Source organism: Lissotriton vulgaris, chromosome 8 (assembly GCF_964263255.1).
Source record: "Lissotriton vulgaris chromosome 8, aLisVul1.2, whole genome shotgun sequence".
In the NCBI taxonomy this organism is placed as follows: domain Eukaryota; kingdom Metazoa; phylum Chordata; class Amphibia; order Caudata; family Salamandridae; genus Lissotriton; species Lissotriton vulgaris.
The window spans coordinates 1,214,980,344-1,214,997,702 of record NC_141696.1 but is presented as its reverse complement, the minus strand read 5'-3'; the positions used below and the strand labels follow the sequence as shown (position 1 = coordinate 1,214,997,702).

General features: G+C 51.5%; 1 protein-coding gene across 2 annotated transcripts in view; it reads right to left on the bottom strand.

The window, feature by feature from the left end:
* LOC147698511 (UPF0690 protein C1orf52 homolog B-like) overlaps nucleotides 1-17,359 on the bottom strand; it is a 273,572-nt gene that overhangs the window by 85,869 nt on the left and 170,344 nt on the right. The gene's annotated exons all lie outside the window — the stretch shown is intronic.

Genomic DNA, 17,359 nt, shown 5'->3' with positions numbered 1-17,359 from the left:
TCTTCTTTATACTTGCCCCTCGGCTCGTCTCCTAATTAATGGGCAGATATCGGATCCCATCTGCATTGAACGCGGCACCCGGCAGGGATGTCCTCTATCACATAATCTCTTCGCTATCGTGATGGAGTCTCTGGCGGCCAGACTCCGGCAGCATCACACTCAGAGGGGCATAGGTTTCTCGGCCCACTCCCTCCTGGTCTCTATGTATGTGGACTACATCACTCTGTATGTTTGCCACCCCAAGACAATCTTAGCCCTCTTGTACGTGAGATAATACTCTTTGGTGGATTGTCAGGCATACAGGTGAATTTGAGCAAGTTTGTGCTGTTTCCCCTTACGGATGCCACCAGACCATTAATGCCAGACTTTCCCTTTATTTGGGCCTCCGGCCCCACCCACTACCTGAGTATCTGGCTGAGCAGGGACTTGGACGACCTTTGGAGGTCTAACTTCGGGCGTGCGGTGGACTGGTTGAAATCCAAAATTCTGCATTGGAGTCGGCTTCCATTGTCTCTTGCCGGTTGCATAGCCATTGCTAAGATGGTCGTTCTGCAGAAATTCCTTTACCTTTTTTTGAATATCCCTATCCTCCACACTGCTCATTTCTTTTGCAAACTACGTCCTTTGATCATCTCTCTCGTCTGGGCCGGTAAACAACCTAGAGTCACGTATGATATTCTCACTCTTCCTATGTCGGTAGGGGGTATGGGTGCTCCTAATTTTAAGTTATACGCCCTATGCGGTCAGGCCAGTTTTCTGCATTTCTAGATGCATCCCTCTCCTTATCAACCGCACGTGGCTGTGGAGACTGACATTGCGTCGCCCTGGCCGTTGGCCACCGCCCTATTTTCCGTGGCGAGTCGCCCGCATGCGGAAGTAGACACGGTTGAGACATTGTGTTGGGACTGGTCCGGACTACGCCGACTCTCCAACTTCCCGTTACTATCGGCTAATGCCATGCCGATCGTGCGTCATCCTGCCTTTCCCCCTCTTCAGCCCTCTGGCATGTCTACGGCAGACCTAAATCTCAGAGACACCTTCTATTCTCTTCCCGCCTCTTCTGGTCCACTGGACACTCTATTGTTCTATCATTTGTGCGAAGTAGTGTGGCTCACTGGTTAGAGGCGGCAGACCCGAGAGCAGAGGACGCCCCGGGACCAGGGTTCGATTCCCGGCGCGGCAGGTTTCTGGACCAGGGTCAGCGGACTCGATAATTCTCTCGCCACGGTGCCCACTCTGATCAGCGATCACACTCGGCAACTCTGGGCATTAGCTTGCCTCATCTTCACTAACGGCCCACCAGACCGCCGGGGATGCCTGGTCTCACCCTGGAGATACCCATTAAGGGACCATCTCTCAGGGAAGCCAGGAAGGGTTTCGCAGCGGTCGAAGCGCCTTGGGACCCTCCGGGTAAGTAGTGCGCTATATAAATGCCTATACATTTACATTTTACATTTACATTTATATGCCGGGAGTTACATCCTACGTTCGCCCAGCCCCACCCACGATGCCTGCCCTTGATTTCATATACACATCCCCGACTCCTCACAAAATAGTCACTAAATTATATGCCTTTATGTAGTCGTCCACTTCCATCTCCACAGAACGGGCGCGCTTGGCGTGGGGCGAGGACTTGGGCATGGACATCGTCCAGGCTGACTGGCTTTACTGCTGCAATCAGACGAAGAAACCGTCACCCAACTACCGGCTTTGTCTCATTCATTTAAAGTATTTACAAAGGTTATATCGCACTCCTGCCCAGCTTCACAAATTAGGACTCATACCCAGTGATAGTTGCATGCGCTGCGCTGCCCCTGCTGCAGACTTTGCTCATCTAGCATGGCTGTGCCCCAAGGTGTCGGAGTTATGGCAGGCGGTATGCACCACTATCTCCGAGATTACCTCCGTGCCGGTGCAGCCTGACCCTACGTTGTGTCTGCTGGCTTTGTAAATTTCTGCCGGGATGCTTCTCACCGCCTGATTGCAATGCTGCTTGTCTAGGCTAGGCGTAGGGTGGCCATGTGCTGTGGTCACAGACAAGCACCCAGGTTTGCTCACTGGCTTGAGGACGCCTCAAGATGCCAGACCTTGCTATCGGAATTCTGGGACTTACACCCTGCGAGGTCTCGCCCAATTGACATATGGGGACCTTTGGTGAAATAACTTAATTCCCGAAATCCTTTGAGCAGTGCTGCCTCTCCTGTTCTCCCCGCCGGCACCCCGCCCGCGACGGCCGCAGGTGCTGGTCAGTAACTGCCTCCCTCTATCCCTCTGTATCGCCTGTTCGCTGCACTCCTCACCATCGCTGCGGCTGTGCCACACCTCCTTTAGGGTGGGAATTATCATGTTAATTTTGTTATCATGGCAGTGCCTCATGGAATTTGTCTCTTGCATGTTGGGAATGTCTTTACATTTTCGTTATTCGACTCAAAATGTGCTGTGTTCCTCGTTTCGATCTGATTCAAACTGTATTTTGACTGCATTGAACTTGTCAATAAAGGTTTTGAGAAAAAAAAGAAAAAAAAAAGAAATGACACCCAATTGAGCAACAAGAAACTCTAAAAAGATCTGTAAACTGCTGAAAGGCACCAGAAATGGAAGAGTGCTAGTGACCATGCAACTTGATTGTAGTTAAACAAATGTGTAATCATGATATTAACAGACTGCAGGATTGGTGATGTGAACAGATCAGTAGGATCAAATAATTTCTGGAAAATGCAAATTAAAACTACAGCATAAAGTACAAACAAATGCTGCATTGCTGATTTCGATTACCTTCGGGAGCTTGATGCACACATGTGAAGGTCAGGGAGTTATACCTGAGGTGATAGCGATAGAGCAACATTAAGTTGTGCCAAGGCAGGTGAACTGCTTTGCAAAAGTAGCCTTATAATGTGTTTCATTTTCAGCCATTTATGACATTTCTTATCCAATATAAAATTGCATTCTGGCACATGTAGTATAACTTTTCTTTGTACTGTTGACTAAAAAGCCAGACCTTCCTGAATATGTTTGATACAACAGATTATGCAATGATAAATACAAGTTGTTTTAAAGACAAGAAGACATGGAATGTATTCCGTTATTAAAACATGATGCTCCGCATATTGTGTACTCATGAGAGAGCCCATTTGTACATGTTGCTGACACCACAGCTTTGAGGACACATCTTTGGTTCTTTAAATCATGCATATGCTTTATTCTGAGAAAGAAATAACTCAGCATGTTCTTATTGCCTGTGCATGGCCCCTCATTACCTAATTATCTCCCACTAGGTCTCCCGGTTATTAATTAGAGGACGGCCGCCATAAGTGTGGCAGGGTATGCTCAGACGTGAGTCCCTTGCTCACTTTGCCACTGGATTCAAGCAAGCCGGGCTGAAGACGGCTGGAATGCCAGAAACCGGTCCTCGGAAGCTTGTTTCCGGTCCAGGGAAGACATGGCTTGGCAGTTCGGGCTGGACTGTTCCCATGAGGCACAGGGTCAGACTGATTTGCATATAGCCATGTCTGAACTGGGGTAGCGGAGTGGGCTAAAGAACGGTGATGGATTAAACCCAGATCTTTTGACTGGGTGTGAGTGTTTGATTGATTCAGATGCTCCGTCCATCACCACCCCCTTTTGTACCGCTTTTGGCCGCAATAAGTGTGGCAGGGTATGCTCAGACGTGAGTCCCTTGCTCACTATGCCACTGGATTCAAGCAAGCTGGGCTGAAGACGACTGGAATGCCAGAAACCGGTCCTCGGAAGCTTGTTTCCGGTCCAGGGAAGACATGGCTTGGCAGTTCGGGCTGGACTGTTCCCATGAGGCACAGGGTCAGACTGATTTGCATATGGCCATGTCTGAACTGAGGTGGCAGAGTGGGCTAAAGAATGGTGATAGATTAAACCCAGATCTTTTGACTGGGTGTGAGTGTTTGATTGATTCAGATGCTCCGTCCATCACAACCCCCTTTTGTACCGCTTTTGGCCGCCATAAGTGTGGCAGGGTATGCTCAGACATGAGTCCCTTGCTCACTTTGCCACTGGATTCAAGAAAGCTGGGCTGAAGACGACTGGAATGCCAGAAACCGGTCCTCAGAAGCTTGTTTCCGGTCCAGGGACGACATGGCTTGGCAGTTCGGGCTGGACTGTTTCCATGAGGCACATGGTCAGACTGATTTGCATATGGCCATGTCTGAACTGGGGTGGCAAAGTGGGCTAAAGAACGGTGATGGATTAAACCCAGATCTTTTGACTGGGTGTGAGTGTTTGATTGATTCAGATGCTCCATCCATCACCACCCCCTTTTGTACGCCTTTTGGCAGCCATAAGTGTGGCAGGGTATGCTCAGAGGTGAGTCCCTTGCTCACTTTGCCACTGGATTCAAGCAAGCCGGGCTGAAGACGGCTGGAATGCCAGAAACCGGTCCTCAGAAGCTTGTTTCCGGTCCAGGGAAGAAATGGCTTGGCAGTTCGGGCTGGACTGTTCCCATGAGGCACAGGGTCAGACTGATTTGTATATGGCAATGTCTGAACTGGAGTGGAAGAGTGGGCTAAAGAACGGTGATGGATTAAACCCAGATCTTTTGACTGGGTGTGAGTGTTTGATTGATTCAGATGCTCCGTCCATCACCACCCCCTTTTGTACCGCTTTTGGCCACCATAAGTGTGGCAGGGTATGCTCAGACGTGAGTCCCTTGCTCACTTTGCCACTGGATTTAAGCAAGCCGGGCTGAAGACGGCTGGAATGCCAGAAAACGGTCATCGGAAGCATGTTTCCGGTCTAGGGACGACATGGCTTGGCAGTTCGGGCTGGACTGTTCCCATGAGGCCAGGGTCAGACTGATTTGCATATGGCCATGTCTGAACTGGGGTGGCAGAGTGGGCTAAAGAACGGTGATGGATTAAACCCAGATCTTTTGACCGGGTTTGAGTGTTTTATTGATTCAGATGCTCTGTCCATCACCACCCCCTTTTGTACCGCTTTTGGCCGCCATAAGTGTGGCAGGGTATGCTCAGACGTGAGTCCCTTGCTCACTTTGCCACTGGATTTAAGCAAGCCGGGCTGAAGACGGCTGGATTGCCTGAAAACGGTCCTCAGAAGCTTGTTTCCGGTCTAGGGAAGACATGGCTTGGCAGTTCGGGCTGGACTGTTCCCATGAGGCACAGGGTCAGACTGATTTGCATATTGCCATATCTGAACTGGGGTGGCAGAGTGGGCTAAAGAACGGTGATGGATTAAACCCAGATCTTTTGACTGGGTGTGAGTGTTTGATTGATTCAGATGCTCCGTCCATCACCACCCTCTTTTGTACCGCTTTTGGCCACCATAAGTGTGGCAGGGTATGCTCAGACGTGAGTCCTTTGCTCACTTTGCCACTGGATTCAAGCAAGCCGGGCTGACGATGGCTGGAATGCCAGAAACCGGTCCTCGGAAGCTTGTTTCCGGTCCAGGGAAGACATGGCTTGGCAGTTCGGGCTGGACTGTTCCCATGAGGCACAGGGTCAGACTGATTTGCATATGGCCATGTCTGAACTGGGGTGGCAGAGTGGGCTAAAGAACGGTGATGGATTAAACCCAGATCTTTTGACTGGGTGTGAGTGTTTGATTGATTCAGATGCTCCGTCCATCACCACCCCCTTTTGTACTGCTTTTGGCCGCCATAAGTGTGGCAGAGTATGCTCAGACGTGAGTCCCTTGCTCACTTTGCCACTGGATTCAAGCAAGCCGGGCTGACGATGGCTGGAATGCCAGAAACCGGTCCTCGGAAGCTTGTTTCCGGTCCAGGGAAGACATGGCTTGGCAGTTCGGGCTGGACTGTTCCCATGAGGCACAGGGTCAGACTGATTTGCATATGGCCGTGTCTGAACTGGGGTGGCAGAGTGGGCTAAAGAACGGTGATGGATTAAACCCAGATCTTTTGACTGGGTGTGAGTGTTTGATATATTCAGATGCTCCGTCCATCACCACCCCCTTTTGTACTGCTTTTGGCCGCCATAAGTGTGGCAGAGTATGCTCAGACGTGAGTCCCTTGCTCACTTTGCCACTGGATTCAAGCAAGCCGGGCTGAAGATGGCTGGAATGCCAGAAACCGGTCCTCGGAAGCTTGTTTCCGGTCCAGGGAAGACATGGCTTGGCAGTTCGGGCTGGACTGTTCCCATGAGGCACAGGGTCAGACTGATTTGCATATGGCCATGTCTGAACTGGGGTGGCAGAGTCGGTTAAAGAACGGTGATGGATTAAACCCAGATCTTTTGACTGGGTGTGAGTGTTTGATTTATTCAGATGCTCCGTCCATCACCACCCCCTTTTGTACTGCTTTTGGCCGCCATAAGTGTGGCAGGGTATGCTCAGACGTGAGTCCCTTGCTCACTTTGCCACTGGATTCAAGCAAGCCGGGCTGAAGACGGCTGGAATGCCAGAAACCGGTCCTCGGAATCTTGTTTCCAGTCCAGGGAAGACATGGCTTGGCAGTTCAGGCTGGACTGTTCCCATGAGGCACAGGGTCAGACTGATTTGTATATGGCCTTGTCTGAACTGGGGTGGCAGAGTGGGCTAAAGAACGGTGATGGATTAAACCCAGATCTTTTGACTGGGTGTGAGTGTTTGATTGATTCAGATGCTCCGTCCATCACCTCCCCCTTTTGTACCGCTTTTGGCCGCCATAAGTGTGGCAGGGTATGCTTAGACGTGAGTCACTTGCTCACTTTGCCACTGGATTCAAGCAAGCCGGGCTGAAGACGGCTGGATTGGCAGAAAACGGTCCTCAGAAGCTTGTTTCCGGTCTAGGGAAGACATGGCTTGGCAGTTCAGGCTGGACTGTTCCCATGAGGCACAGGGTCAGACTGATTTGCATATGGCCATGTCTGAACTGGGGTGGCAGAGTGGTCTAAAGAACGGTGATGGATTAAACCCAGATCTTTTGACTGGGTGTGAGTGTTTGATTGATTCAGATGCTCCGTCCATCACCACCCTCTTTTGTACCGCTTTTGGCCACCATAAGTGTGGCAGGGTATGCTCAGACGTGAGTCCTTTGCTCACTTTGCCACTGGATTCAAGCAAGCCGGGCTGACGACGGCTGGAATGCCAGAAACCGGTCCTCGGAAGCTTGTTTCCGGTCCAGGGAAGACATGGCTTGGCAGTTCGGGCTGGACTGTTCCCATGAGGCACAGGGTCAGACTGATTTGCATATGGCCATGTCTGAACTGGGGTGGCAGAGTGGGCTAAAGAACGGTGATGGATTAAACCCAGATGTTTTGACTGGGTGTGAGTGTTTGATTGATTCAGATGCTCCGTCCATCACCACCCTCTTTTGTACCGCTTTTGGCCACCATAAGTGTGGCAGGGTATGCTCAGACGTGAGTCCTTTGCTCACTTTGCCACTGGATTCAAGCAAGCCGGGCTGACGACGGCTGGAATGCCAGAAACCGGTCCTCGGAAGCTTGTTTCCGGTCCAGGGAAGACATGGCTTGGCAGTTCGGGCTGGACTGTTCCCATGAGGCACAGGGTCAGACTGATTTGCATATGGCCATGTCTGAACTGGGGTGGCAGAGTGGGATAAAGAACGGTGATGGATTAAACCCAGATGTTTTGACTGGGTGTGAGTGTTTGATTGATTCAGATGCTCCGTCCATCACCACCCCCTTTTGTACTGCTTTTGGCCGCCATAAGTGTGGCAGAGTATGCTCAGACGTGAGTCCCTTGCTCACTTTGCCACTGGATTCAAGCAAGCCGGGCTGAAGACGGCTGGAATGCCAGAGACCGGTCATCGGAAGCTTGTTTCCGGTCCAGGGAAGACATGGCTTGGCAGTTCGGGCTGGACTGTTCCCATGAGGCACAGGGTCAGACTGATTTGCATATAGCCATGTCTGAACTGGGGTGGCAGAGTGGGCTAAAGAACGGTGATGGATTAAACCCAGATCTTTTGACTGGGTGTGAGTGTTTGATTGATTCAGATGCTCCGTCCATCACCACCCCCTTTTGTACTGCTTTTGGCCGCCATAAGTGTGGCAGGGTATGCTCAGACGTGAGTCCCTTGCTCACTTTGCCACTGGATTCAAGCAAGCCGGGCTGAAGACGGCTGGAATGCCAGAAACCGGTCCTCTGAAGCTTGTTTCAGGTCCAGGTAAGGCATGGCTTGGCAGTTCGGGCTGGACTGTTCCCATGAGGCACAGGGTCAGACTGATTTGTATATGGCCTTGTCTGAACTGGGGTGGCAGAGTGGGCTAAAGAACGGTGATGGATTAAACCCAGATCTTTTGACTGGGTGTGAGTGTTTGATTGATTCAGATGCTCCGTCCATCACCTCCCCCTTTTGTACCGCTTTTGCCGCCATAAGTGTGGCAGGGTATGCTTAGACGTGAGTCACTTGCTCACTTTGCCACTGGATTCAAGCAAGCCGGGCTGAAGACGGCTGGATTGGCAGAAAACGGTCCTCAGAAGCTTGTTTCCGTCTAGGGAAGACATGGCTTGGCAGTTCAGGCTGGACTGTTCCCATGAGGCACAGGGTCAGACTGATTTGCATATGGCCATGTCTGAACTGGGGTGGCAGAGTGGGCTAAAGAACGGTGATGGATTAAACCCAGATCTTTTGACTGGGTGTGAGTGTTTGATTGATTCAGATGCTCCGTCCATCACCACCCTCTTTTGTACCGCTTTTGGCCACCATAAGTGTGGCAGGGTATGCTCAGATGTGAGTCCTTTGCTCACTTTGCCACTGGATTCAAGCAAGCCGGGCTGACGACGGCTGGAATGCCAGAAACCGGTCCTCGGAAGCTTGTTTCCGGTCCAGGGAAGACATGGCTTGGCAGTTCGGGCTGGACTGTTCCCATGAGGCACAGGGTCAGACTGATTTGCATATGGCCATGTCTGAACTGGGGTGGCAGAGTGGGCTAAAGAACGGTGATGGATTAAACCCAGATGTTTTGACTGGGTGTGAGTGTTTGATTGATTCAGATGCTCCGTCCATCACCACCCCCTTTTGTACTGCTTTTGGCCGCCATAAGTGTGGCAGAGTATGCTCAGACGTGAGTCCCTTGCTCACTTTGCCACTGGATTCAAGCAAGCCGGGCTGAAGACGGCTGGAATGCCAGAGACCGGTCATCGGAAGCTTGTTTCCGGTCCAGGGAAGACATGGCTTGGCAGTTCGGGCTGGACTGTTCCCATGAGGCACAGGGTCAGACTGATTTGTATATGGCCTTGTCTGAACTGGGGTGGCAGAGTGGGCTAAAGAACGGTGATGGATTAAACCCAGATCTTTTGACTGGGTGTGAGTGTTTGATTGATTCAGATGCTCCGTCCATCACCTCCCCCTTTTGTACCGCTTTTGGCCACCATAAGTGTGGCAGGGTATGCTCAGATGTGAGTCCTTTGCTCACTTTGCCACTGGATTCAAGCAAGCCGGGCTGACGACGGCTGGAATGCCAGAAACCGGTCCTTGGAAGCTTGTTTCCGGTCCAGGGAAGACATGGCTTGGCAGTTCGGGCTGGACTGTTCCCATGAGGCACAGGGTCAGACTGATTTGCATATGGCCATGTCTGAACTGGGGTGGCAGAGTGGGCTAAAGAACGGTGATGGATTAAACCCAGATGTTTTGACTGGGTGTGAGTGTTTGATTGATTCAGATGCTCCGTCCATCACCACCCCCTTTTGTACTGCTTTTGGCCGCCATAAGTGTGGCAGAGTATGCTCAGACGTGAGTCCCTTGCTCACTTTGCCACTGGATTCAAGCAAGCCGGGCTGAAGACGGCTGGAATGCCAGAGACCGGTCATCGGAAGCTTGTTTCCGGTCCAGGGAAGACATGGCTTGGCAGTTCGGGCTGGACTGTTCCCATGAGGCACAGGGTCAGACTGATTTGCATATAGCCATGTCTGAACTGGGGTGGCAGAGTGGGCTAAAGAACGGTGATGGATTAAACCCAGATCTTTTGACTGGGTGTGAGTGTTTGATTGATTCAGATGCTCCGTCCATCACCACCCCCTTTTGTACTGCTTTTGGCCGCCATAAGTGTGGCAGGGTATGCTCAGACGTGAGTCCCTTGCTCACTTTGCCACTGGATTCAAGCAAGCCGGGCTGAAGACGGCTGGAATGCCAGAAACCGGTCCTCGGAAGCTTGTTTCCGGTCCAGGGAAGACATGGCTTGGCAGTTCAGGCTGGACTGTTCCCATGAGGCACAGGGTCAGACTGATTTGTATATGGCCTTGTCTGAACTGGGGTGGCAGAGTGGGCTAAAGAACGGTGATGGATTAAACCCAGATCTTTTGACTGGGTGTGAGTGTTTGATTGATTCAGATGCTCCGTCCATCACCTCCCCCTTTTGTACCGCTTTTGGCCGCCATAAGTGTGGCAGGGTATGCTTAGACGTGAGTCACTTGCTCACTTTGCCACTGGATTCAAGCAAGCCCGGCTGAAGACGGCTGGAATGCCAGAAACCGGTCCTCGGAAGCTTGTTTCCGGTCCAGGGAAGACATGGCTTGGCAGTTCGGGCTGGACTGTTCCCATGAGGCACAGGGTCAGACTGATTTGCATATGGCCATGTCTGAACTGGGGTGGCAGAGTGGGCTAAAGAACGGTGATGGATTAAACCCAGATGTTTTGACTGGGTGTGAGTGTTTGATTGATTCAGATGCTCCGTCCATCACCACCCCCTTTTGTACTGCTTTTGGCCGCCATAAGTGTGGCAGAGTATGCTCAGACGTGAGTCCCTTGCTCACTTTGCCACTGGATTCAAGCAAGCCGGGCTGAAGACGGCTGGAATGCCAGAGACCGGTCATCGGAAGCTTGTTTCCGGTCCAGGGAAGACATGGCTTGGCAGTTCGGGCTGGACTGTTCCCATGAGGCACAGGGTCAGACTGATTTGCATATAGCCATGTCTGAACTGGGGTGGCAGAGTGGGCTAAAGAACGGTGATGGATTAAACCCAGATCTTTTGACTGGGTGTGAGTGTTTGATTGATTCAGATGCTCCGTCCATCACCACCCCCTTTTGTACTGCTTTTGGCCGCCATAAGTGTGGCAGGGTATGCTCAGACGTGAGTCCCTTGCTCACTTTGCCACTGGATTCAAGCAAGCCGGGCTGAAGACGGCTGGAATGCCAGAAACCGGTCCTCTGAAGCTTGTTTCAGGTCCAGGTAAGGCATGGCTTGGCAGTTCGGGCTGGACTGTTCCCATGAGGCACAGGGTCAGACTGATTTGTATATGGCCTTGTCTGAACTGGGGTGGCAGAGTGGGCTAAAGAACGGTGATGGATTAAACCCAGATCTTTTGACTGGGTGTGAGTGTTTGATTGATTCAGATGCTCCGTCCATCACCTCCCCCTTTTGTACCGCTTTTGCCGCCATAAGTGTGGCAGGGTATGCTTAGACGTGAGTCACTTGCTCACTTTGCCACTGGATTCAAGCAAGCCGGGCTGAAGACGGCTGGATTGGCAGAAAACGGTCCTCAGAAGCTTGTTTCCGTCTAGGGAAGACATGGCTTGGCAGTTCAGGCTGGACTGTTCCCATGAGGCACAGGGTCAGACTGATTTGCATATGGCCATGTCTGAACTGGGGTGGCAGAGTGGGCTAAAGAACGGTGATGGATTAAACCCAGATCTTTTGACTGGGTGTGAGTGTTTGATTGATTCAGATGCTCCGTCCATCACCACCCTCTTTTGTACCGCTTTTGGCCACCATAAGTGTGGCAGGGTATGCTCAGATGTGAGTCCTTTGCTCACTTTGCCACTGGATTCAAGCAAGCCGGGCTGACGACGGCTGGAATGCCAGAAACCGGTCCTCGGAAGCTTGTTTCCGGTCCAGGGAAGACATGGCTTGGCAGTTCGGGCTGGACTGTTCCCATGAGGCACAGGGTCAGACTGATTTGCATATGGCCATGTCTGAACTGGGGTGGCAGAGTGGGCTAAAGAACGGTGATGGATTAAACCCAGATGTTTTGACTGGGTGTGAGTGTTTGATTGATTCAGATGCTCCGTCCATCACCACCCCCTTTTGTACTGCTTTTGGCCGCCATAAGTGTGGCAGAGTATGCTCAGACGTGAGTCCCTTGCTCACTTTGCCACTGGATTCAAGCAAGCCGGGCTGAAGACGGCTGGAATGCCAGAGACCGGTCATCGGAAGCTTGTTTCCGGTCCAGGGAAGACATGGCTTGGCAGTTCGGGCTGGACTGTTCCCATGAGGCACAGGGTCAGACTGATTTGTATATGGCCTTGTCTGAACTGGGGTGGCAGAGTGGGCTAAAGAACGGTGATGGATTAAACCCAGATCTTTTGACTGGGTGTGAGTGTTTGATTGATTCAGATGCTCCGTCCATCACCTCCCCCTTTTGTACCGCTTTTGGCCACCATAAGTGTGGCAGGGTATGCTCAGATGTGAGTCCTTTGCTCACTTTGCCACTGGATTCAAGCAAGCCGGGCTGACGACGGCTGGAATGCCAGAAACCGGTCCTTGGAAGCTTGTTTACGGTCCAGGGAAGACATGGCTTGGCAGTTCGGGCTGGACTGTTCCCATGAGGCACAGGGTCAGACTGATTTGCATATGGCCATGTCTGAACTGGGGTGGCAGAGTGGGCTAAAGAACGGTGATGGATTAAACCCAGATGTTTTGACTGGGTGTGAGTGTTTGATTGATTCAGATGCTCCGTCCATCACCACCCCCTTTTGTACTGCTTTTGGCCGCCATAAGTGTGGCAGAGTATGCTCAGACGTGAGTCCCTTGCTCACTTTGCCACTGGATTCAAGCAAGCCGGGCTGAAGACGGCTGGAATGCCAGAGACCGGTCATCGGAAGCTTGTTTCCGGTCCAGGGAAGACATGGCTTGGCAGTTCGGGCTGGACTGTTCCCATGAGGCACAGGGTCAGACTGATTTGCATATAGCCATGTCTGAACTGGGGTGGCAGAGTGGGCTAAAGAACGGTGATGGATTAAACCCAGATCTTTTGACTGGGTGTGAGTGTTTGATTGATTCAGATGCTCCGTCCATCACCACCCCCTTTTGTACTGCTTTTGGCCGCCATAAGTGTGGCAGGGTATGCTCAGACGTGAGTCCCTTGCTCACTTTGCCACTGGATTCAAGCAAGCCGGGCTGAAGACGGCTGGAATGCCAGAAACCGGTCCTCGGAAGCTTGTTTCCGGTCCAGGGAAGACATGGCTTGGCAGTTCAGGCTGGACTGTTCCCATGAGGCACAGGGTCAGACTGATTTGTATATGGCCTTGTCTGAACTGGGGTGGCAGAGTGGGCTAAAGAACGGTGATGGATTAAACCCAGATCTTTTGACTGGGTGTGAGTGTTTGATTGATTCAGATGCTCCGTCCATCACCTCCCCCTTTTGTACCGCTTTTGGCCGCCATAAGTGTGGCAGGGTATGCTTAGACGTGAGTCACTTGCTCACTTTGCCACTGGATTCAAGCAAGCCCGGCTGAAGACGGCTGGAATGCCAGAAACCGGTCCTCGGAAGCTTGTTTCCGGTCCAGGGAAGACATGGCTTGGCAGTTCGGGCTGGACTGTTCCCATGAGGCACAGGGTCAGACTGATTTGCATATGGCCATGTCTGAACTGGGGTGGCAGAGTGGGCTAAAGAACGGTGATGGATTAAACCCAGATGTTTTGACTGGGTGTGAGTGTTTGATTGATTCAGATGCTCCGTCCATCACCACCCCCTTTTGTACTGCTTTTGGCCGCCATAAGTGTGGCAGAGTATGCTCAGACGTGAGTCCCTTGCTCACTTTGCCACTGGATTCAAGCAAGCCGGGCTGAAGACGGCTGGAATGCCAGAGACCGGTCATCGGAAGCTTGTTTCCGGTCCAGGGAAGACATGGCTTGGCAGTTCGGGCTGGACTGTTCCCATGAGGCACAGGGTCAGACTGATTTGCATATAGCCATGTCTGAACTGGGGTGGCAGAGTGGGCTAAAGAACGGTGATGGATTAAACCCAGATCTTTTGACTGGGTGTGAGTGTTTGATTGATTCAGATGCTCCGTCCATCACCACCCCCTTTTGTACTGCTTTTGGCCGCCATAAGTGTGGCAGGGTATGCTCAGACGTGAGTCCCTTGCTCACTTTGCCACTGGATTCAAGCAAGCCGGGCTGAAGACGGCTGGAATGCCAGAAACCGGTCCTCTGAAGCTTGTTTCAGGTCCAGGTAAGGCATGGCTTGGCAGTTCGGGCTGGACTGTTCCCATGAGGCACAGGGTCAGACTGATTTGTATATGGCCTTGTCTGAACTGGGGTGGCAGAGTGGGCTAAAGAACGGTGATGGATTAAACCCAGATCTTTTGACTGGGTGTGAGTGTTTGATTGATTCAGATGCTCCGTCCATCACCTCCCCCTTTTGTACCGCTTTTGCCGCCATAAGTGTGGCAGGGTATGCTTAGACGTGAGTCACTTGCTCACTTTGCCACTGGATTCAAGCAAGCGGGGCTGAAGACGGCTGGATTGGCAGAAAACGGTCCTCAGAAGCTTGTTTCCGTCTAGGGAAGACATGGCTTGGCAGTTCAGGCTGGACTGTTCCCATGAGGCACAGGGTCAGACTGATTTGCATATGGCCATGTCTGAACTGGGGTGGCAGAGTGGGCTAAAGAACGGTGATGGATTAAACCCAGATCTTTTGACTGGGTGTGAGTGTTTGATTGATTCAGATGCTCCGTCCATCACCACCCTCTTTTGTACCGCTTTTGGCCACCATAAGTGTGGCAGGGTATGCTCAGATGTGAGTCCTTTGCTCACTTTGCCACTGGATTCAAGCAAGCCGGGCTGACGACGGCTGGAATGCCAGAAACCGGTCCTCGGAAGCTTGTTTCCGGTCCAGGGAAGACATGGCTTGGCAGTTCGGGCTGGACTGTTCCCATGAGGCACAGGGTCAGACTGATTTGCATATGGCCATGTCTGAACTGGGGTGGCAGAGTGGGCTAAAGAACGGTGATGGATTAAACCCAGATGTTTTGACTGAGTGTGAGTGTTTGATTGATTCAGATGCTCCGTCCATCACCACCCCCTTTTGTACTGCTTTTGGCCGCCATAACTGTGGCAGAGTATGCTCAGACGTGAGTCCCTTGCTCACTTTGCCACTGGATTCAAGCAAGCCGGGCTGAAGACGGCTGGAATGCCAGAGACCGGTCATCGGAAGCTTGTTTCCGGTCCAGGGAAGACATGGCTTGGCAGTTCGGGCTGGACTGTTCCCATGAGGCACAGGGTCAGACTGATTTGTATATGGCCTTGTCTGAACTGGGGTGGCAGAGTGGGCTAAAGAACGGTGATGGATTAAACCCAGATCTTTTGACTGGGTGTGAGTGTTTGATTGATTCAGATGCTCCGTCCATCACCTCCCCCTTTTGTACCGCTTTTGGCCACCATAAGTGTGGCAGGGTATGCTCAGATGTGAGTCCTTTGCTCACTTTGCCACTGGATTCAAGCAAGCCGGGCTGACGACGGCTGGAATGCCAGAAACCGGTCCTTGGAAGCTTGTTTCCGGTCCAGGGAAGACATGGCTTGGCAGTTCGGGCTGGACTGTTCCCATGAGGCACAGGGTCAGACTGATTTGCATATGGCCATGTCTGAACTGGGGTGGCAGAGTGGGCTAAAGAACGGTGATGGATTAAACCCAGATGTTTTGACTGGGTGTGAGTGTTTGATTGATTCAGATGCTCCGTCCATCACCACCCCCTTTTGTACTGCTTTTGGCCGCCATAAGTGTGGCAGAGTATGCTCAGACGTGAGTCCCTTGCTCACTTTGCCACTGGATTCAAGCAAGCCGGGCTGAAGACGGCTGGAATGCCAGAGACCGGTCATCGGAAGCTTGTTTCCGGTCCAGGGAAGACATGGCTTGGCAGTTCGGGCTGGACTGTTCCCATGAGGCACAGGGTCAGACTGATTTGCATATAGCCATGTCTGAACTGGGGTGGCAGAGTGGGCTAAAGAACGGTGATGGATTAAACCCAGATCTTTTGACTGGGTGTGAGTGTTTGATTGATTCAGATGCTCCGTCCATCACCACCCCCTTTTGTACTGCTTTTGGCCGCCATAAGTGTGGCAGGGTATGCTCAGACGTGAGTCCCTTGCTCACTTTGCCACTGGATTCAAGCAAGCCGGGCTGAAGACGGCTGGAATGCCAGAAACCGGTCCTCGGAAGCTTGTTTCCGGTCCAGGGAAGACATGGCTTGGCAGTTCAGGCTGGACTGTTCCCATGAGGCACAGGGTCAGACTGATTTGTATATGGCCTTGTCTGAACTGGGGTGGCAGAGTGGGCTAAAGAACGGTGATGGATTAAACCCAGATCTTTTGACTGGGTGTGAGTGTTTGATTGATTCAGATGCTCCGTCCATCACCTCCCCCTTTTGTACCGCTTTTGGCCGCCATAAGTGTGGCAGGGTATGCTTAGACGTGAGTCACTTGCTCACTTTGCCACTGGATTCAAGCAAGCCCGGCTGAAGACGGCTGGAATGCCAGAAACCGGTCCTCGGAAGCTTGTTTCCGGTCCAGGGAAGACATGGCTTGGCAGTTCGGGCTGGACTGTTCCCATGAGGCACAGGGTCAGACTGATTTGCATATGGCCATGTCTGAACTGGGGTGGCAGAGTGGGCTAAAGAACGGAGATGGATTAAACCCAGATCTTTTGACTGGGTATGAGTGTTTGATTGATTCAGATGCTCTGTCCATCACCACCCCCTTTTGTACTGCTGCCAGCTAACAGGCTTTACTCTGTCAGTGTGGTTTAATTAGCAGCGCTCAGCTCCAGCGCTGGAGACCCACTATAAACAAGTCCTTGAGGAGAAAAAACTGTTTTTCTCCTCAAAAAAGACCTAGCAAAGAACAAAAATAAGGACATTTTCAGAATTGTCAGGGAATTCTCCTCTCCTATAGCGGTGGCCAAGTCATTCATCCCTACTGAGGCATGGACGGACAGTTTGGTCACCTATTTCCATGACAATATTAAAAATATTCAGGAGACCTTCCCGCTGAGCGACAGTGGAGAGTCAGACTTCTCCTTAACTCATGTGACAGAACTATCTTTGAATCAGTTTCTATTGGTTCCCTTGGAGAAATCATTAGAAATCATGAAAGGCCTTAAATCCAGCTCTCCCTCTGACACATGCCCGGCCTACATTATAGCATCAATAGTGGAGATTATCAATCCTGCGGTTTACCAGATCCTTAACCTGTCTTTGCAGTCGGGCCTGGTCCCCGATAGGTGGTAAAGGGAAGAAAATTATTTCCCTATTAAAAAAACAACTTTGGACCCAGAATTGGCCTCTAATTACAGGCCAATATCTTTTCTTCTATTTTTTTTATAATGCCTTAGAAAAAGTCGAGATCCAGGTCACTACCACTTTTGTTGAAACAAATTCAATTCTCCACCAGAGTCAGTCTGGTTTCAGGGTGAACTGCAG